The 23,673-nt window shown below is 37.5% G+C and overlaps 1 long non-coding RNA gene across 2 annotated transcripts in view; it reads left to right on the plus strand.

Moving 5' to 3' along the window:
* The window catches only part of LOC134136389 (uncharacterized), a 45,516-nt gene extending 32,292 nt beyond the window's left edge, over positions 1–13,224 (plus strand). For both annotated transcript variants that reach the window (XR_009957493.1, XR_009957492.1), the window contains one exon: positions 9,771–13,224. This is a non-coding gene — a long non-coding RNA (uncharacterized LOC134136389). The remainder of the gene's footprint in view (positions 1–9,770) is intronic.
* Positions 13,225–23,673: the final 10,449 nt, after the last annotated feature.

Consider the following 23,673-nt stretch of genomic DNA (forward strand, 5'->3'; position numbering starts at 1 on the left):
AAAAAAGAGATGTTAGTCCTTTTTCTAGCTGTATGTCAGCTAGAGAATAGAGCTAATGAAAGTAAAGAATATGTGAGAAGAGATATCAGACACTAATTCCTATTACTATAAAAGCTAAGGCAAGTGTAAAATTTCATCTTGGGTCTGAGTTACGTTGGATTTTTTTCTTAAAAGTGTAATTCTTGAAAACCAATGATTAGGGTTTTAACTTTTCTTAGAACAGAAAAAAAATCTTTCTAGCTTTCTAATTTCAAAGAGAAACTTGAAAACAAGACACAGTTTCACCCTGCAGGCTCAAAAAGTGAGAGATAAAAGCATGCAAATGTATAATTAAAAAAGAAAAATAAAGCTGCATAATTTTTGGAGATGGAACTGATTCATAAATTTTACATGTTGCCAGCACTGTCACCAACACACGGGTAATACACTGATCTGGGTATTCTAGGCATTAATTTCTGTCCTTTGCCTTTAGAGAACGTGACAAAGAGCAGATGCGACTTGGCCCAGCTCACATGATGAGGACATATGCTGTGGCTCAGTGAAGTAATGTTTAGTCCTGAAATTACCTAGATTCCTGTTTCCTTAGTGCTTGTAGAAAAGCATTCTATTGCCAGCTACAAGAAGTTACAAGAAGTTCTTAACCATGTTGAGGCAATGAATAGCCAGTAATAGCAGAAGGGAAATGGGGGATATTAATAGAACAGATGCATCCCTTCAGTTACTGTTTGCTTCCTTCTGTCACCTCCTGCCCATCTTAGTATTATCGATTTCACCTAGGACCAAAGATTTCACCAAAACTGGCCGACAACATTCATTAATTTTGACTAGATTCATTACCTATTTTCTTTTCGTCCTTCAACCCCCTCTCATAAATGAATGCTCAGCCTTCATATAGTTACTTTGCAAGAAGCCACAGCCTTAGGAGTTGCTAAGAATGTGGGCTTTGCTATTTATTTTATTTTATAATTATGAATTCCCTCATTTCCTCAGATGAGTGGGCTTTTTAGAGACCTAAATGTTCTATGCATGTTTAATTAATAATCAAAAGAAACGAATGATGAATACTGAACTAGGAGTTCCATATTTGGTCCTTTGCTATTGCCATTAGAGAAAATATACCTTATCTTAGTAAGGTATCTAGGTGACAATTCACTGAATTGTGGTGCTTTATATGATTCTTAATACTAATCTTAATTGATGTTGTTTCTTTTTTCTTTCTTTCTTTTTCTTTATTAGCTTTGAATAGATTTTAAAATGCCCTTTCAGGAAGGGATAGAGATTGGAGTGGCTCCCTTTAATTCAATTTTGCCTTTTTGATCTGCTGATTTATTATTTCTGAGAGATTTGGAGTTATTTCCCTGTAGTTTGTTCTTGCGCTAAACTCCAAGGCTTTTTTAGGATTGTCATCTGTTGTAGGTATATTCAGTTAGCTACTCAGAGGTTGCAAATATTATTTTGTGCAATTATTAAAGTATTAATATCAAATTACATATACAAAATAGTTGTTATTAATTACAAACTAGTTTGTACTCCAGTGGAAATGTGTGATCCCTAAAAATAAGACTGTTTGGCAGATTGGTGATAGCTTGGGACCAGCAAATGTGCAATGTAAACATGTTAAATCACAGAACAGCTCCTCAGTTACCCAAACTTGTGAAATAGCTGGGAGAAAAGAAGCAGTGAACTTACACAGAGCCATAATTAGATGATATTCCTTAATATCATATAGATGATATTGCTTAAAGGGCAGGTCCCTGGCCTCATGTCCAATCCCACTCAACTCCTCAAGCAGAGCAAGACAACTAGAAATCTACTCTAAGTACAATCAGATCCTTGGTATTAGAGATTCTAGTTCCTTTAACCATGCATGTTAAATCAGGATAGTTTCTACAGGATGTTCCCATACCTAGTTCTTTCTACCTAAAAGAACTATTTTAATTGTAGAGTAGGGTTTTGAGGAAATTTGAGCCACAGCCTTAGGGGCTCCTCTATTTCTACATATGCAGCGTAGTCTTCCTGAATCTGCTGCAGCTAAAACCCCATAGAACCTTGGGCAACTTGCATTATTCCAGAAATCTTAATCCTAAAATGTTCCCAGACTGATAGATCAAAAAAGAGGTTTAGAGTTCATTCTTCTGTCAGCCACAATCACAGATAGCTCCAAGCTTTTCAGCAATGCGTGAAAATCTGAATTGTGTCCTCAAAGAACATCAAAACTTGGCCATTTCTGCTACATGAAGGAGAGGTGCCAGAGGAAAGCTCTGGAGAATTGACTGTGCCTTTTTAAACACAAGAAGATGAGGCTAGTGTCTAGTTCTGCTTGGAAGAAGCAGCTAAGATTTTGAAAACAGAAGAATGTTTTTTATATTTTTGAGGTGCCTAATTTCAGATCATTTAAATAGGCCTGTGTTTTCAGTAGTGGACCTTCACCATTTTTTGGAAAAATTAACCTCTGTAAAACTTCTCAGTTTGTATATCTGGAACTGAGCTATCCCAAAGCATCAGTTTCTTCCTGACTAAAACAAGTGCCCAGAAAATTATTGTAGATAAGGCTATATAACAATCTTGTTCATGTAGCAATATATGTTGCAGTAACAACAAACATTTCCAAAGCATATTTTTTTTTACGTTCTGCTGTTCTACAGTGAATCTTGAATCTTCTTGATTCTTTGGAAATATAAAATTATATTAATTCTAATCTATCAACTGGAATTAATCACTTTGTTCGTATACCTTTGTTAATAAGTATGCCAATATTCACAAAGAGGTAAGGCTATATCTAGACTGAAATATTTGCAGAACACTTGACTGGATTAATTATCCCACTCCATTCAGCTCTGTTGACTGAGGTGAAGTAAATGGAAAACTATGCTTCTACATCTGGAATGTTTAAAAGAGCAGAGATTTAAACTCTTGAGTTTATTTGTGTTTGACCCGTGCTTGGAATTTGCCACTGTAATTGAACATGTGATAGCTATGAAGTGTGCTGACTGACAAATGAAAGCTTCTGTGTATTAGAAGTATAATAAGCACTATGTTGCTTAATGGCCAAATTTTCTTTGTCAACAGAACATTTTAAAAGTTTCAACTGAAGAATTATAACAACTTTCATGTTGGAAAAATTTTAGCAAGATGCTGGTTATAGACAGCTTCATATTTCCTGGCAAGTGAGTAAAGCAGGTTGAGATATTTTACACAAAAAATTTTCCTCCTGGAAAATGTGGTTTTGCTGAAATAAGAACCTTCTGTGGGAAAATGTCAAATTTAATGCATATTTTTTTGTTTTACAATTAGAGTAATCAAAACAAAAGCCCCTTCATTTCCAGATGACAGTTTGAAACAAAGAAACTTTTTATTTCGAAATAAAGATTTGAATTAAAAAAAATATCAGCTCAAGATACTCAGGACCTTTTGTTCCAATCACAGATGTCATAACTTTCACTTTGACAATTTTATTTTGAAACTTCTCAGAGTCTTTTGCTCTACTTTTTTCATACTACAGTTTTTCATTCTGCTTTGGAGTAGAAACTAGTTTCCCATACAATAAAATTTTGTTTTGCAACCAGATCTACAAGAGATCAATTACTGAAAAATTTCTATAGGAATAAGGAAGAAGTACTTTATAAATACATCTATATCAGTTACAGTTATCTGTCTAATCTCTTAAACTGTTTTCAAGCAGCTCATCTAGGAGAAAATGGTGCCATTATCAGATATAGAGCTTCTCTGAGTACCATCAGAAGGTACATAACACATGGGAAGATATTTTCCTTTGACTGGATTAGATCCACAAGAAATCCAGAAACTTTTTTGAATTGAATTTGAATTTTTTGAACCAACTTCAGAAACCATCCTCGGATCTGTCACTAAAGACCATGAGAACAAGGGACAGTTTTTCCAGGTGAGAAGAATGTAAAGAATTTAGTAACACATTACTTCTTTAAAAGGACATCATCCTAAAGGATCTGCACCTGTCTATCTAATTGCATTTTCTCAGCCCATGAAATCATGTGCACATTAGCATGTGTAATAAAGGCCCTAACGATCTGCAAAATAAAATCTAAGGAATCAACTCCCTTTGATTTCCCCTCAGCTCAGTAAGTAGCTTCTTCTGTTCACCATAAGTTTTTCATGAGCACCTTCTTGACCATTTTCTATTAACAACTTGTTACCCAACAAATGCTATATAAACCACATGTGAAGTACATTGCAGACTTTTACAACTAAAGCTAATAAAATAATCTGTACAAAAATAAAGTATTCTCTAAACAATAGCCTTTGCTCATATCTAGGCTTCACTGCAGGGCTGCCAGGGTGATAGATTATTCTTTGTTCAAGTTTTAGCTTTCGATATTTTGAGATTCTAGATGTGCTGAAGGACATATCTCTCAAAATAATGCATCTTACATATTTTGGGAAGATTGGACAGGAGAATTTAGAAGTCCACTCATGTTATTGTTAAAGATCTGACTGTGATGATAGGAAATCAGCAGCATTGTGTCTAGGAAATAACATTTAGCAAATATCTGTCTTTTCCAGCATGGAGGTCCTGCTAGGAACAGTACCAGTAAACCTGGAATATGCTTAGTGATCTGGAGTGTTGGATGTTACTGAAGGAGAAAATAAATCTGTCTTTGTTTCTGGAGGCCATACATTAAAAAAGATTGTAACACTATAAACAGCTCGATTCAGAAGAATTTTCATTTCAGATGATGTATTTTCCTCATTCTTTCCAGATTCATTCTGAGAGGAGACTTAACAGACTTATCATCTAAAAAGACTGCTATTGAGTGCAAATAGCAAGGAACTGCTTCCTTAATCATATCCGAAAAGGCAACAGTTTGACTAGGCAGCGTGATTTAACAGAATGAATCAGAGAGCAAGACAGTTACCTGCAGATAGAACATGCTCTTAAGAAAGGACTTTGGTAACAGCTTGTGGGACGGAGATTAAATATCTCATACACACATACACAGACACATACCCATGCACCCTGAATCCCAAGAGTCAAGATATGATCACAGGAAACAGTCATCTTTTCCTAGGTGTTACCAGATGGAAGTGGATAAATCCAGTTTCCTGGGGGGTGGGGGGAGGAGTGTCACATAAACTTCATAGTTTACAGCACTGTGGATATCAGTGTAAGACTGCACAATAAGTGTTATTCATAATAATTATAATCATAATTAATAATAATAAGTGTTATTAATAATAATTAGTGTGGCTACCTCTCAGGGAAAGTGTTTACACTTGGACTCAACTCTCCACAGAGTTCAGGGATGTTTTGCTGCAGTCCTATTGCTGTTAATGACAGTCTCGTGCTGTGGTACTCTGAGATTTTTCTAGATTGCTTGGGCAGAGATATTTAAGGAACACAGATTCTGCAGGAAATGAGGTACACAACACTTTTTTGAGACCTCACTACTGAACCATTTATTTATTATGACTTTGTGAGGATTTTTATGACACTGCTGGTCCACAAGAACTGCTCAGCCTTTATCCCACTAGGATTCTTGAATGTGCCCCATGTACCTCTACTCAGAGATGGGAATATGTTGAAATTGAAGTTTTACTTTACATGGATGTTCTCTTCATGTTTTCCAAGAAATGCCAAGGTTCCAAGAGGAGAAGCTGCCTATTTTTTTTTCTATGAATCTTCAAATGAAAGAAACTATTAGAATGAGTTAAACTTCATACACCAAAGAGGAGCTATAAAGAAAGTACATAACAGACATTTTTTTTTTTCTATCATAGGGGTAGCGCTGTTCAAGAAGCAGTTAAACCCGCAAGGAAAAAAAGGAACATAATTCTCTGCCATAATGCAGTAGGCTATTATCCAATTAAAAGTAGCCTGATAAAAACACTTTTTAACATTTGTCTCGGTTTTTTTGCCTGTTTGTGATCCAGCCAAAGAATTTCTATCATTTTCTGAATGCAACCAAGATGTAACTAACGGTTGCTATACCAATGACTAGGAAGAAAAAGAACCTCCTCCACACAGGCCACCCACACAGAATTGATGGGCACAGTTTGTGAAATGCCTTGGCAGTAAGATGGTGTAGTGGCTGATGGTATATAGACGCATGGCTACTGCAGTTGAATCTGGCTTTAGAGTTATATGCTATGCATGTGTATGTGCGTATGGTATAAACTGTGAATCACTGGGGCACTGTATCTGTTCAGGATCCAACTCACATCTTCTACTTAAGTTGTTGGCTGCTTCTCTTTCTCCCAGCCTGTTAAACTATCTGTACTGTGTCAGAGCTGCTGTGCATCTGAGTCTGGCTGTTGATCTTTGATATAACAGCACAACTCTTGTGATCATCACAGCACATAAATAAATGATTTTTTTTTTCATATTTTCTTTGCACTAAGTAGGGAAAAATATTGTCTATGTGTCATCTTCAGTTCTTCGGTGCCAGTGTGTTCGTAATACTTACGCCCTGACACTAGATGTTAAAAACCACTTGTGTACATTGTGAGAAAGATTTTACAAATTACAAATTAAAAATATTTTAATTTTTAAGATGTCTGATTAATTTGCTTTTAAGCAATATTTTTTTTTCTCCTTTTCTCTCTTCTATCTCTGTCTTTTTGGCTGTTAGATTATGCATATCTTGGAATAGTGTTAAGCTATTTCTGGATGATTGTAGCAGGCTTAGAACATCATGAAAACCAATACATATATTAAAAAAAAAAGTCCAAGGAAATGTCTGAGCTACTTATTTCCCATTTCCGTTTTAAAATAATAGATAAAAGCTCCATAGTCCAGTCTGAAATCCAAGAAAACATTCAACAGGAAAGAAAGAACAGAATAAATAGATTTTATTTCTTTAAGTCTTTATAGACTCTCAAAGTTACTAAATTGTTTACTGTTGTGTTGTGATTGTGTGACAATGTTGTGATATGACTTTTTGCCATGAATAAGGAGCATAGTCACTGAACATCCCAAAATGAAAAAATTACACCAGTTTAAACAGAAAAAAAGTTGTGTTAAAAGAAGTGGGAATTTCAGCAAAATGAAAAGGAAAATACTGTTCTGTTTTATTTTCATGTCAGTCCAAAAATGTTGCTTGATCTGAAATAAAATTTCATGTAGTTGTGGGCTATTTAATTAGACAGTTACCCTGTCCTTCCTTATTTTAGTCTAGTATGATCTTTTCTTAATTTTTGAAATTGTAGAAAGCAATGAGTTTAATTTTTTCAGAATGAAATTTGTAGAAATATTTCAACATTTAAAAAAGTTTCATTTTTTTCCACCAACATTTTTCATCAAATCCTACCCACATCTGTAGATAGCTTCTGCCATTTGTATTTCTTTCCCCCTATAAAATGCCATTAAAATGAGTAATAACTTCACTGATCATGAAGAGCATGTATCCCCATTTTAACAGTGGACTTACACTATTGTATACACTTAAATGTGTGCAGGGTTTCATAAATCATGTTCCACTGGAATATATGAAATCATTGTAAATTCATGTCTCAATTACTGGGTATTGAATTCAAGTTTTTATCATTCACAAGTTCTCACTTAAGACTGTAGGGATTTTTTCCAGTGCTTTGTTAATAATAGGAATGTTTTCACTTACGCTTGCTAATGAATATGTCTTCTAAGATATTTGATAGGACAGCCTCAAAAGTTTGCGTTAGATGTTTCTGTCTTTTGGTTCCTCATTTCCTACTTGTTCTATTTCCTTTTGTGAGAATGCAAATTAATTTATTGCTGAAATAGCTTTAAGATGGGGCAAGTTCTAGTCCACCTTTGCAAGTGGCACGCCATCTCCTGTATTTGTTGAATAGCCCTCTTTAGCAGCTCTTCAGTAGACAAGGATTGATTTGTATCTTATTAAAGATTTACATGTAAATATCTGAAGAATGTAGGCTATGGCAAGAGGCAGTACAGACAATTCATGGATTCCAAGTCCAGAAGGTATCTTTTAATATGACCTATATTACAGACTTAATAGTATTTGCCCACTTAGATCTGCAGCAGTTCCAGCAACTTGTGATGAAGAAAACTGCAAAAGGCATTTTATGACAGATTTAGTAGAACTTCAGCTGAAACATCCATCCAAGTGAACCGGAAGTTTTCAGGAAAATTGTCTATCAGGTTAGGTAATTTTTACTAACATCATGAACTTTGGAGGATTTGTTCTTTGTGGCAGTCAATAGTTCTGCACATCTAGAAAATAAAAGCAGTATTTAGGTAATTGTACAGCTCTTTTCTAGCATGCATATATATATATAGATTCTTTTGATTTCATTAAGACTTGTATATCCAAGGGTTAAATGAGCCTGCTATTAATTGTAAAGAATTTTAGCTAAAACCTTAGCACGTGCTGCTGTATAATCTGTAGTTCAGTTGGAAAATTGTGTTAGATAGCCTCACCTTTCCTTTCTATTTAAAAGTCCTAGTCTAGAACCTATACTAGCAGCAGATCAAGCAGTAGAAAGGCATCAGTCTTTTTTGTCACTTGGTATAATAGTCACAGATAAATGCGTAACAAGTCCGTATTCCTCTGCCAGAGTTAAAGGGAAAAAGGTGTTAAATGTAACTTCCCCATCTCCTCACTGTTGTGACTGCAGGACAATCACCTTCTCTGGTTCTCTGTAGGTAATGTAGATTTCAGATGTGGTGGAGGAATAAACTGATCATGAACCGGTTGGCCCCAAGCATGGATTAACAAGTTGGTTCACCGTCCTAAGAGAGGTTAAGAGATGAAATTTTACCTTGCAGAGACAATTTCTTCCTTGCTTCTAGGAATGTGAATCTGTTATTCTTCCTTGCTACCATCTTACTGCATCTCTACAAGGCCTCCAGAGTTATACAAAGATGCATACTAGAGGCCATGAGCCAAGGGCGAACCCATGCCACGTTATACTAGAATGAATGGAAACCAATGAATGCATACCTCTTGCGCTATTTTCTGCACCATGGAAAATTACAAAATTTCTGTATGCCCGTTCCTCTGATGTCATGTACAATTTCATAGATTGGACCATATTTTAATCCTGAACTAATTTTGCATAGTTAAAAAAACTCATGTCTTTTCAGTTATAATAATAGGACGTTATTGTCGACATGTAAGTATCATCCTTCAAAAAAGAGAACTTCATAAGGGGCTTGGGGTTTTGCAGGTGATCCCTCAAATTCTAGTCTTAGTGTTGTATAATGTACTTTAATACTCTTTCATACTGACTTTCCACTTACCTAATAGAAAGTTATTTAGGTTTGGGAACTTTATAGATTTTGGCACACTAAAAGAAAACCAGCCTGCTTTATTAAATTCATGATTGAAGGAAATCACTGTAAGCCTAATAAGATTTATGTGTTTCCATTCAATGTCAACAGGGAGTCAGATTAAATCAAGGCTGAAGGTCTCAGCTGTATGCTAGCCCTTGATCAAGCTACTAATGCTTCAGTCTGAGAAGTATGACAAGATGATTAGATGATTTAAGTAGCTCTGTACTTTTTGAAATTGTTGATATCACTAAAGCAATTATTTTTGCAATCAAATTATGGATTTCTTATAGTCAGATTAATAAAGTATGGTTTGTCAAGTTTTTCAGCAAGGTAATTTAATGAACATCTATTTTATTTCTTTTGTTTAATACAGTTACTTGTAATACAAGTTGTTTCTTACTGAAAGAAAAAAAAACGGCACTTGCATAAAGCTGTCCTCAAAGCATTTTACAAAAGAGGTCTATATGATTATCCTTTTCCATAGATGTGGAACATCTTTAATGCAACATCTTTAATGTTACAGGTATTGGATGACACCCTAGGACTTCTCTGATGATCCAGAGTGACCAAGGATTCATTACCTTTCAAGGTCTTGTCCCATAAAGGAAGCTAAAATACATCTAAAAAGAAGGATTAATTTAACCTGCATGAGTATATGGAAGAACTTTCTTGTACTATTTGAAAATAAAACAGCTTTAGTTGGTATTTTTTCATGAAGAAAGGTCAAAAAGCAGCCCATGACATTCTACAAACTGAGTCGTGTCATCTTCACTTCTTCTACTAAAGTGAAGCCAATCGTTGTCTTAGTATATGTTGTTACCCATAGTATTCATGAGATTTACAGTCAAGGATGTGTGTCTAAAATTTTCAAAGCCATCTGTTCGGTATAGAAAAACATTTTCTATTCATTTTAATGGAATTAAAGGTTCCTTTACTCTGTTCCAATTTATGCAAAATAGGCTTTGATTTCAGGATTCTGGGAGCCTGACAGCCAAAGCAACCCAAAGACATGAAGTGTAATCTTGGAGACCTTGTTTTCATGAGCTGCATGTGATGAAAATACTGAAATCAATCAGTCAACCTGTGGTTCTGATAAAACATGCACTTTGAGAGCCAAGATTAATGCACATTTTGCCTCAACGTTTGCAGAACAAAACTGTAATCCCTGACAAACAGTTTGGGAACTACAAATTGTAGATAACTGAGCCATTTGTAATCTTCTCCGAAGATAAGCCAAACACTAAGGAAGATAGTGAGTATTCAGGATTACAAACTCAGCTGGTATTTATCCAGACTAAGTTCCTTTCTAAATCATACTTTTCTTCCTGTATGAGCTAAGTAATCTTCAGTGGCTTTGTAGGTTAGCAATGCCATGCAACTTGTTCCAAAAACTTGATTGTTACTGCTGTAAAAGGGATGAACAAATCAAATTAGGCTTCAGCAACAAGTTATTTTCTAATCTTAAATGGGACTTAGTTAAATGACAATGATATAGTGTTCCCTGGGATAGTGAAAGCTGGCAGTAAAGCAGTTTTTAGATATTTTATTATGCACATTTCTGAAATTTTACACAGTTTCCTATAGTGGATTTCATGCATTAGCATCGAGCACTTGTAATAGCAAATTGTCAAGGTCTAACAGTTTGTGCAGTGTTAGAATTTTTCTATAGTAAGGAAGGTAATGGAAAGCTAATTCCTAGGTTCTCATCCACAGCATGGGGAACCCAACTGTGCAGCCAGGCAATGTGGATGTGGAAGGTAGGAAATATCATAGTTTGACACTTGACTGGGATAGATCAAATGGGATCGACCTAGGCCTACTAGATTAAGAAGCATCATTGGTGATAACGTTGTGGAATTGTCTGAACTGTAATTGCACTGCACCTTGATAGCCTAGGAGAAAAGTATTTTCCCATTGCTTTTAACAAAGTGATAGCTGAGAGTCCTTATAATGTTCTGGGTCACTGAAAGCTATTTTCCCCTTATTGAACACTTGGGGAAAAAAAAAAAAGGAAGTGATGCACAGATGGACAGACTTATTTTTCAGCATATATCACTCAGGGCTGTGTAGTCAAGGATCCTCTAATGAAGCAAAATGTTGTGGGCTGATCTAAACTGTCAGTCTCATCCTCTATTTCTACTTGCTAGTTTGCTGTGGCTGTATAACATTATCAGTCTGTTGTACTTTGAGGACATTGATATATAGAGATAAGAAATTTCTGCTGAATACTGCAATCAACTAAAAGTAATAACACTTTTAAATAACCCCCCTCTAGCCCTCCACTTTTGTTTGCATAGAATTTGTTCTATGGGTACTGGCAGTATTGTTTGATTAATGTGGGCTGTAAAAATTTCAGCTAATGCAATGCCTGAAGCAAGAAAACATAAATGCTTTGCATACTAGCTACAGTTAACTGAGTACTAACTGACTGTGCAGCTTCCTGGCCGTATGTTCTATACGGTTCAGCATTTTTAATTGTATAGATGTCCTAAAATATGCAGAAATATCCTTTATGAAATACAAGTATATGTGAATGATTTATTGTAATTGTAGGAAGGAAAGAAATAAAATATACACATTCTAAATGCTCAACATTTCTGAAAAAAGTGTCAAGGATAATGGTACATGTGTTGAAAGGAAGCTCTCTCTTTTTTGTGAGTAAATCAATAGGGGAATATTTTGCAAAGCCATCCAGTGAACTGATTGAACTTTCCAACATTGCTGTAGGCTACTGACCACAAAACAAAATGCTTACGTGTCTATTTTGTTGCAGGCTGTGAAATGTCATGATCACCTAGAATCTGTTTAATGATGAAGGCCTGGTACAGGAGTTTCACTTCCTTCATGAATTTCCTATTAAAGCAAATGCTTTTTCTCAAGTAATACTCTTGGCTAAGACACTGCAGTGACTGGCCAAGCTCACACAAGTGAGATAGAGCAACTTCTGAATAGCAGGTGTCAGCAGCATAGGCAGCTGCATGACGTGTGAGTGACATGGAAGAAGCAGGCTAGCTGCCAAGACCTCTGAGCAGCAATGTGCTTGATATACATGTGAAACACTGAATGTGCTTCATCTACAGGTCTGTTGTGACCCATTTTGTGCGTACGTATGGAATGCCTCTTCAAGTACCAGAAATAAAGTTGAGGCAACGTGATACTGAGAAGTACATGTGCGTGCGTAAAGCTGAGGACCCTTAGATAATTTGAATGCACTCCAAAGTGGGAGGAAGCCATGTCTGCTGTGATACAAGTGCTGGCTGATTAAGGACTCGACTGATAACTGACAGTGCAAAGGCGCAAAGTGGGCTCTATACATACACAATTGTTTCTGTAACCTTAATCCTAACTTCTCTTTTGCATAAGCTTGGGAACCCGGTAATTCCAACAAATAAATAAAGAGATATCAGGATCTGTCAGTAACAATCCTCTGTTTCTGTCTCTGGAACTTGCAGATTCATTTAAATGTTCAGACTCAGTGGTCAGGAGTTTTTCTAACCTTTAATTTACAGAGAGATAGGAAACTGTTATACTTGGTAAATAAATAATGATGAGACAGAGCTTAACGTGCTCAGGCCTAAGCTTATCTCTGGGACTTGCAAACTAGTATGCGTGCTAAGAGCAGCACACATACTTTCTGGATGTGTAGGAAAAGGGATACTAAGTGCTCCCTAGCCCGTTTCTTCTCTAATATCCACTCTCAGGATTTTTTATTCTAATTTCTAACTCCTTTAGTGATTGAGTTTTTAATCTTTAATGTATCTATATGTTGTTTTCGTGTGTGCAGTAGCAGCAATAATGAATAGAGTGTCTTTTTTGATAACTTACAATGTTTATTTATGCAATGTAATACCTCTGTGGCACTGTTCTGAATGGTTTTTTTTTCCTCATGTGCAAGAACAAAGATTGTCGTTTACTCACACATGATGTTTGACCAGTGTTAGTGAAATACATAAAATAAAATAATAGTCTTATTCCCACATCCAGTGAGCCTTATTCTTCCTTTATATATACCATAGTGTAGAATTAAGACATCTTTATACCTGTACCAAAAACAATAAAGTAATCCTTGTCTGACAGTGTTCACCTCCTGCCAGAGATGTTGCTGCATGTTGAGCACGTTGAGAGGTTGAACAGCTATTGCAGGTTGGCATGGGGATGCTTGTACAAGGTCCACTCATATTGTACCTATTCTGTGGCTAAACACTTTCTGCGGCTCTTCATCCATTTTTTCTGAAGGCATTACATTTTTTCTAGCAATAGCAATATTGCTGTGCAATAGGCCTGTCATTATACCTCATCTGTTGGAATAAGCATGCAGGTGGGGAGATGCTGCCATATTCTTCTGTGCTTGAAGCAGGGTGGGAGGGTAAATGGAAAGAGAGAAACTGATATTGTTTATATAATGTATGAAAGAATTAGGGAAAAAAGATCCATATGCTCAGATAAAAGTTGAAATATCATTAATTCATGCCAGCATGACAATGAGGACATTGTAACCCCATCACCTACATCTTTCATTCAAAGTATGCCAATAAAACATCAAGGATGGGAAAAACTGTATGTCTGTTTGCTTAATCACTCCTTACAGTTCTGAACACAAACTGGAATTGCTGACATTCAAAGCAATTCTTTCCTGTCAAATGGGAATGAGTGCCTGCAGAGAAGCTTCTTTTTTTCTACAGAAAGGTTTAGAATTTTTACTGGCTATTTAGATACAAAGGAGAGTCTGCCTGGTGACTAAATCAGTGCCATCTTGTTAATGTCAGTCAAGCTGCGATAATTTATACTTGCTGAAGTAGTCAAATCTGCCAACAGGCACCTGGTTAAATACATGTTTAACCTGCTGCAGTTGCTCAGAAGCAATTAAAGCAGTAACTGCTCCATTAGATGGAGAAGGGGTAAGAGATTGCCTAGTTGAAGTCCATCTCTCACTACAACACCAGGGGCCCTATGCTCAAGGGTGGTGCCTTCCTAACCACCCCCTCCCACTGAAGTCTCTAATGAAGATGTAAAGACGGAGGAATGTAGGTACTAATAACGTATGCTAGATACAGCTGAGGAAATAACCTAAAGTCTTGCTTGCCCTGCTGTGCTCTGTGCTGAATGGTGGCATGATCCAAATCTCCCCTTCTATTGCCTTCCTGGTCCTTGGCTCACTTTTCCTGTTTTTGGACCTTTCTTATCTCTTTGGTCTTTTCCCTTCAGCTCTTCAGTCTAACTTCTCTTTGTTTATCATTACAACAAAAAAGTGTGTGATATTTGCTACTGCTGCTAGCCCTGCTTACACACTATATCCTTTACCTCTCCTTTGTCTTGTCCACTTGGACTGTAAGTGCTGAGCACTCCTTTGGGCTAGGCACTATACAAATAAGGAGGACCCAGTTTTGGTTTGACCTCAGGCATTATCATAATAAAAAAAAAATCAAATTAGTACTTTATCATAAAAATGTGCCTGTTCTTAATAAGAGATTATCTTTTCTAGCTTTAACTGATACAAACAAAACAAAGAAACCAGCATGCTCATTATGAATGATATTTCAGCAAGATCTGGTTATTTTGTTTCCTTCTACAGTCTACCAGCTACGTCTTTTCCTTATAAAATGCATCTATTAATAACAGCTAAAATGCTATCATGGAAAAGAGTGGAAAGAATTATTCTAATGCTGCAAGTAATGCCCCTACAAGACTGATGACATGAGTGATAAGGAAATTAGTAGTAACATGCAATCATCTTAATGTTTAAAATAACGTATCACATTAAAGAAGATTTTAAAACTATATTCCTGCAAACTTAAAATGTAGCTTTTTGGAGATAGGGCAGTGCATTTTGGGGGGAGGAGGCTGTGTCTTTCTTGTTACTATCTAATTGTCTGTTCTCATAGGGCACACTTCTCTACAGCGCTATCAACTTTTGGTGGGTCTCCACATAGATGGTAAGATGTCAGAGAAGATTTTGATTGCTTGATGGTGAGGTCTATGGTCTATGCCAGCAGTTGCACTATTATTCTTCCCTTTTGAAAATGGTATGTTGTCAGCTTTACCCTAGGCAGAATCATGAAAACAACATTTTAGAAATATTAATGTAATCACTTAGATGAGAAGGAAATAGAAATGTGGATGATCTTTACATTATACTACAACCGAAATCAATGTAACTCTACTATCTTCCTTTATTAGATGGAGACATGAGACATCTCGCCTAACTATAAACACCCACACTCTAGCTATCTATCTCCTTTGAGTAAGTCATGCTACTCCTTTTATAGTCAAGAGAAAGAATTGTCCTATTTTAGACATTTCCTTTCAGATGAGATAACTTACACCCTGTAAGTGCTTGTTTCTCACTCCTGACTGTTAAGGCCATCTAGACTATAAGCTTAGATGAGGACATTTATACTGTAGACATTTGCATTTGGTCTTCCAAGTCCTATTTGTGGTGCTGGGTCAGTAAGGAGTCAAGAAAATGCATCTTCTGCAAAGTTTCGTTCAGTGCACTCATCACTCCTGCTGTGCCTCTCAGGCTTGGACCAGATCTGGGTCATGGCTTCTCAGCTTTGAAAGCAACATTGAAGATTGCTGTGAATGTTCAGGCCAGGGCCTGTCCACTCCTTCCATAAGAAACGAGGAAAAATTGGGCAAGGATGGAAAATCTGGAGAACTGGGCTTAATGCTTCTGCTGCCTCACTCTTCTCAGCTATCTTTGCCACATCACGTATTCTGATACCTTCTCTGGGTGCAGTTGTAGTCTGTTTTCTGGGCCTCTGGCATAAGAAAATGGTGCAGTGAGTTCACGACATTTCTGCCACCTCACTGACTGCTGCTTCTAGTGCCAGTGGCTTGAGCCAGCTTTGGCCTGAGAAGAAAAAGCGGTATACTTTAAGACCAGATGTGCCCAAGGATAAGTCTTTTTTTTCTCATTCAGCTCTATCTAGCTGTAGTTTTTATTTGCCACTTATTTGAAAAGATATGGTAAGTACTAATTGGTACAAGATAGTGCAAGCAGGTATCTACCTTCCTTAGTAATGAAGGGGATGAAATACTGTAAAGATATTTGCTTCCCTTTAGAAACTTAGCTACATTTCCAATCCTTTATATAATTTAAATAACTAACTTCAGGGAGGGGTGACCTGACCCACAGAGTTACAGGAATAGTTAATTCCTGGCTACCATTTGCTCCTCGTGAAGAATAAATCCTTCAAACTTTCTCTCTTTCTCTCTCTCTTTTTTATTTCTTTTTTATTTTTAAGATGCATTTGAATCTAAAGTAGTTGTGAAGGTTAGATATTATATGGATTTTCTGAGGTCATAGAAGACCACACAAAAACAGTGCAGCAGAGGAATTGACTATTGTTTTGTGTGTGTGTGTGGCACTAAAACCATGATCGCAATTTTGGTGGAGTTAAATGATTGATCAGATTCATGGAATAGTCTCAGCTAAAGAGAAGATGAAAAGACTCAAAATGCTTGTTTTCATATCTAAGGAAGTATATATATATATATATATATATATATATGTATATATATGTATACTACCTTTTTAATCTGAAGGGGCTTTTGCTTTGGCAATAATTTATTTTAAAGGATTTTTAAGAAAAGAGATTCCCGAAACAAAATTGAAAACAACATATTTTTTGTTGATCTAACTTTTTTTTTCCACCAAATCTAAACAGACATTATTTATACAATTGTACTTAAAAACACTGGAGACAAATGAGAGAAACGCTTTTTCCCCAGGCTCCTTGGAGACCAATGACTGTACTGTTAGTAGCTTGCTTTAATGCAGAGCAAGAACAAGGCTCTACCTACCCACACAGTATAACTGTATTTATCTGAATGCATTTCTATTCTTTCGCATTAGATACTATTAGTTATTTTTCGCCTATGGTCTTCTGTGGCATGTTGTTACATTATGTTAGCTTATATTTGTTTTGGGTTGCTTGTAAAGTGCTGTGGAGTACAAGTACCTAAATACTCCCAGCTAAATGTTAGATGGGGTATCCTGCACTCGGCTGATTAATTACATAATATTTAGATCATTTAGCTAATCTGTAGAATGCATATAGCATAGTTAATGAAAGATTTCAAACCTGCAGGCAGAGTTTAAGAAATGAATCATCATGTACAGTACACAATCTTCATTACTCACTGCAGAGATGCAGCATCCGCTGGTATGAAGGTTAAACTAGGAGAGGTGCAGAAGACAGTGGTGCCCTGCCAAACTCAGCTTGCCAGCTATTTTCTGCCTGCTTCAGGAGGCACACAGCAGGTTGAATAGATATTCTGACTTCTTCTGAGTGGGGCTGCGGCTGATGTCAGAGGTACTAATAGGGACTCATCTCACAGCCTGTTCTCCTCCAGAGCATGCAGAAGCCTCTGTGATCTGGGGTCTCCCCCTTGCATTGCCACTCTGGGTAAAATATTGAGGTGAGAAGGGAATGGTAAGGGTTACCCAAGCAGAATGAGTTCTGGGATGTACAAATCTTTTCTTTTTTTCCCATGTACAGTGATGTGCAATGATTAGCTACCAAAGCCGAAATGTCAACATTATCATCACCATCTATTGGCACAGTTTGGGTAGCTCCTTCCATTTTTAAAGTGTTTTTTTTTTCAGCCTGTTAGCAGCAATTAAAGGTATCAGTTAACTTATAAAATGACTGTCAGTTTTTCTCTGTAACTCTGAGGGCCACAGGTTTATTGAGATAGTGAGAGAGAAAAGGTCGCTAGTTTTTTGAAAGGATGTATCTGGGAACATGAAATGGAAGCTTCACTAAACTGCCAGTTTGCTGATGTTGTGTGATCCAGCTCATTAGGTCCGGTCTGGAAGCCTTAGGCTTGTAACAAAACACTTTATGAGGGCTCAGTAGAGGAAAAGGTGAAAAGCAAATTGAAAATGGTAGAGAGGAAAGGCAGATGGGATGAGAAGGCAAAAATGAGATCTATTTAGTTACAGGCTGATTTGGTTGCACTCCAAAGGGGTAACTCCTCTCTCACAGATTGCCTGTGGAGAGAAACAACACAGTAATGGTATGATGTACTGTCACAGACAAATAAAAATAGTAGAATCTGTCCTCTGGGACGTAACCATGCAACTCTAGACTTCTAGACTACTCTAGACTTCTAGAGAGAGGTTCTTCTTCACATGTAGCTCACATTAGTGTGCGTGTTGTTAGCAGTGCCTGGGAGCATTGAGGGCCACCCTGCCCTCAGCTCCTTTGGTGGGAGGGATCCCTATATGCCTCAGGCAAAGTCAGCTGTGAGAGCTAATATCCATCTATGCCAGGTTTTTAAAGCTGAATCTGGCTGAAGGAGATTAAGGACCACTTGCACCTCCGTCTGTTAAACCTCTGACAGGGGGATGGGAGCAAACAGCTGTGGTGGAAGTGATGTCTTGTCTGCTCCGGCTGTTTTCTAAGTGGATTTCCAACCAGGGTCTATGGGGTATATAGCAAAAAGGAGCATACATCTCCTCCCCCTTTTTTAAATTCCTGTATGTGATCAGGACCTCAGTTTTTTATCTCATCTGAAAGGTAACACCTCCAGGAGCATCTTGGGAGAGCAATTTAGTACTGAGTCAGAGGAAAGAGAATGAGTCACTGCAGCTCTTAGATTTTTCTTGGAAGTTTCTCACTAAAGCACTGACCCAGCCTGACACTGTTTAGTTCATGACATCAGAGAGACTGAAGCTTATGTAAAATTGCGAGTGGAATAAAGGCTAGAATCCCAAAGAACTGGTTTGAAAAGAGTGGTTAATTCTTTGTGGGGTAGTTGAAAAGTATTTAATTGGGGAACATTCATCCTGCAGATACTGTAAAACTGAACCATACCAAAAAAAAAAAAAAAAAAAAAAAAATCAGAAAACAAGACTGTCTAACCAGAAATCTTGAGTTGCTAAGTAGTGGATACAGCATGTGTCACGTTACAGACTGTTCCTTCCTTTAGCAGTAGCACACAAAGTGAACTCCTTATAACTGAATTGTATCTGGCTAGAAAAACACTCTTTTTTTTTTTTTTTTTTTTATCTTACTATGCAGCTACCTGATTTTTACAGTAGAGCTCCCTGCAATCCTGCGAAGGATCCCCTCATCAACAGGAAGACATCAATGGCAGTGTCAGGTTGTCACTGTGGAGTGGTGCTCCGGTGATTATCAGTGAATTGACAATGATTAGTGACTCAGAGTTGCTCATTCTTAATCCAGCCCACTCCACCGCTGCTTGTACTGCCTCGTGGGAAGCAAATCTAAGCACATGCACAGGAAGAAGCCTCAGTGTTATTTTGCTGGCAGCCCTCCAGGAGCCTCCTTTACACTGTAACTGTTTGTCTGCTGCCCACTGAGTTTGCCATCAACCTAAAGATTTTTTTCTAGACCTGTGGGGACTTCAAAGGGGTTACATTCTACATTAATACTAAACACTGAAGAAGATAAAAATGATTTAAGATATATGAGATGTCCATGTGTATAATATAATGCTAATACATGCATGAATGAAAAATGGATCTCTTGGCAGGAATCATTGCAGCCTAATCTCCTGAGGAATCTCTCTGTGCTGAAGAGATGCCCTGCCGTGGACTGCAGTAACTGCTATATCGGCATCCTGCTCCATAAGAACAGGGGCAAAAATTAGAGATTTCTTTAAGCTGCTTTTCTACTGCTGCAGACAAGTCATATGCCATACAGATAACTGCAGATGAGCAAAAGATGCATGTGCTGTGCCGTGCCCTCAGTATGCTATTCCAAGACTGTTCAAACTGCAGACCTGCTGAGTTGCAGTGTGTTTCCTGTCTGCCCTATATGCCCAGATCACTCAGGTTAGATATAGCAGAACTTATGGAGCCTGGTAAGGAGTTCTCTCACCAGATATCATAATCACATGGGATAGAGAAAGCAAGAGAATAGAAGAGTAAGTCACAAAACTGATGTGAATTCGATTGCAAAACAACCTGAGCTGCTGAAGCTGGAAATGAACTTGCTAGCATGAGAGTCTGAGAGTCACTGTGGGTGTGTCATTTCTCTTAAAGTACTATGAATTCTGCCCCTTTTTTCACTAACCCTTCTGACTCTTCCGTATCAATGTATTTCCTACAATGAGCTAGCTGGAGAACATACAGCTGACTTGGTCTGCCTCACATAAGGCAGGAATTCTTCGGTAGCAATGGAAAATTTTGCATGATTTTTTTCAGGAGTGTGACTCTGCTACATGGCCACTTCCTGAGCCAGTAAAAATTGAGCTTCCTGTATGATTAAGCACAGAAGGTGCAAAGCAGAAGAAAGGCCAATATATTTTCAACAGGCTATTCTTTAAGAGCTGGAGGAAAGCAATAGGTGCCTATATAAATGGCAATCTTTCTAGTTTAACCAACATATTAGGGGCAATAATTCTTAGAATCAAAACTGAAGACAAAAATGTGCTCAACAGCTTCGTACTCAACAACATTATTCCTGGAAAGGAATAATGTTACTGCTACTTCAATGAAGTTATAAAACAAGACAATTGTGGTCTATGATCACTTTGAGGGAAAGGGGTAGCTCTCCTCTTTGACTTTCCTTTTAATGCCAAGTGTATTTTTTCACATTAATACTCATTATTTTGAGCTGTTTCTGGCAAACTAAGTAAGTTCTGCTTACTGCAGCTATACATCTTGAACAAACATGAAGTTGTTTATATGTAATGTTTTGATGGATGGAATGAAAGCTGGCATTTCAAGGCACATTTCAAGTGTCTACTGACACTATGACTGCCAGAGTTTTGGCATGCTGGGGCATCCTGTGAAAAAGCAGTTCTGTCTCAATAATATGGAACACCTGAGCTGTATTTGAGCAGTATTTGATAGGTGGCCCAAATAACATGGCATTCACACAGATACTGGCCAAGCACTCCATCCAGGTGTACAGGCAATGTACTAAACTGGGCAAGGTGTCTCCTTTACAGTGCAAGCTATCTGTCTGTGCCTGGGGCTGCGCTTGTCAGCAAATCTGTTGTTCTGAAGATAAATGGATACCTCTCAAAAGACTCTTGAGACATATCCTTGCTGTCCTTATTCAGGCTTTGACCTTTTGTGGGCTCCCTTAGGAAAAGGGCTCACTTTACTCTCTGTCCTTTCCCTGAAGCCTTTATCTACATACCTTATAGGCAAAAGACTACTGGGATCTGTTCTTCTTTATGCACACTAGTTCCTTAAGCCTTCGTACTTCTGTATCAGAGCAGAACTGCATTGTTTGAATTTTCTGCCATCAGAGGCATGAGATAACATGGGATTGGGCTATGTGACTTGGGGTGTATCTGGCCTCTTTGGGCCACATGGCAGAGAGGGTGATTCCTAAGAGTATCACATGTGCATGGGGTATTTCTTGGCTATTATACAGTGTCATAGTCTTCTGCTCCATGACACCAGCAGCTGGTCAGCAAGCCATAAACCAGGCTGATCAGCAGTGCCACAGGGTGTCAGAGTACTAAGGAGACCATGGTGCTGTGCTGCATAAAAGAGGAACAGCAGATTTTGCTGCTAGGCAGGATTCACTTGCGACTCTTGCACTTTGTGTAAGACATAACAGATCTGCAGCATGCTAACACTGCTTATCATCCTTATCTGCTTTGTGGTTCTTCATTAGCAGCTGCAGCGAGTAAGAAACCTCAGACTCCTACATTTGACATAAATTGTGGGTCAGTGTTTCCTAGCATCAGGCTACACCAGCAAGCATTCCAAGAACACGTGCTGTGTCTGTCTTCCTCACACTTGTTAGTGCAGGCTCTCATCCTGCTCCAGTTGAAATCAAGGGACAAAACGCCCATTGAAATTAATGAGAACATGGGTGAGCCCACTTCCCATATGGTGCCTGTCAGCCACGTGCTTAAAAAACATCTGATGTATTTTTATTCTGATCATGTGTTTGATATAAAGATTGAGACTTGCAAAGGTTTATAAGTCCTGAGACTGTAGACCGCAAGAAATTCCCAAGTTTTTTATAAATATCCAGCTTTGTTCTTTTGTAAGAGAACCACATGCCAGCATGAGGATTCATATGATTTTGGGTGCAGCTTAGAGAAGCCATCTGTTTTAAGGTACACATATAGCATTCTGTGGCAAACTCTGTGCCTCCTGTTAGTGCAGCATTCATTTACACAAACCTAAAGTGGCAAGTTACTTTGAATTTCTGATGAATGACTGAGAAATATTAAGGCTGACCATTATCCTTTATGCAATTCTTTGGCTTTTATACACTTTTATGGTATCTGCTACCATGCAGGCTTATTCATTTTGAAGCTGTAATGCTATCACCTTTGCTGTAAAGAAAATTTACACTTCTTGTCTGAAACATAAATAGAAAAACTTCTATGTAAGACTTTAGCCCAGTTCATAGCCTTTACAGTTAAAATCTCTTCCTCAATAAAGATGCTACAGCAGAGAATTATTGGAATGATGTTTGATCTTGATAGATATTCTCCACTGATAAATATCTTGTTAGGTGATTCATTTCAATTTAAATAGGTCCCTGAGCTACAGGTAGATGACCAAAACTTTAATATGACACTATAGTGGACAGGATTTATCTGTTATGAAACAAGCTTACTGTTTTATGTCACCTTGACTTTGAGCAAATGTATCATATTATAACTGAAATTGTTCAGAGTACAGTGGAGCATAAAAGAAAAATGATTCTGGACAAGGCACAGGCACAAGTTGACTTTCATGCTTCCTAAGGACAGAGACTAAAGGGAAGTGTAAAACATCATCTTTGTTGATTTGCTTTTATCCTCCAGAGTTGTATGGGGAGTCCTCCAAGGCTTATGTATTGCACTTGAGTGGATTGGACTTAAATAGTGCATGACATAGAAAAGATACAAACCCCCAAAAATACCTTCTCAAAACTTCTTTTTATTGAGGTAAATAGCTGGCAGTGTCAACATAGCAGAGGCCACCTTGCGATTTCTTACGCTAACAATAAGCGTCAGGAAAATAAGTTTCTCCTATTACTGTTTCATAATTGCCATGCTTCCTGTATCAATCACATTTTGTATATATTGGTTTGTGAGCAATAAAATGCTGCGAAAGAAAAAGAATAGAACCACAACAGCAGCTATGTTATTTATAGGGGACAAGAGTGAATTGAATATAATTTATTCTACTCAGGATAAAAATCAATATCTATCTTGAACAGGCAAGAACCTATCTTCAGTGGACAAAAATCTTCATTTACTTCCACTGCACTCACAATGATTTCCCACTCTGCTGCCTAAAGCTTATTTTTCACAGTTAATAATAAACATCATTGACTAAATGATGACTGCAGTTCCTCTGCTAGAATTACAAGTAATCACTTATGTTTTAGACAGTACCATTCTCCTTCAGTGCATTCATTCACAGCACACTTTACATTACCAAAGCCTCTGTTTAATCACTGCCTTTAGCCTTAGTGAATTTCACTTAA

Source organism: Rhea pennata, chromosome 1, assembly GCF_028389875.1.
Source record: "Rhea pennata isolate bPtePen1 chromosome 1, bPtePen1.pri, whole genome shotgun sequence".
Lineage (NCBI taxonomy): Eukaryota > Metazoa > Chordata > Aves > Rheiformes > Rheidae > Rhea > Rhea pennata.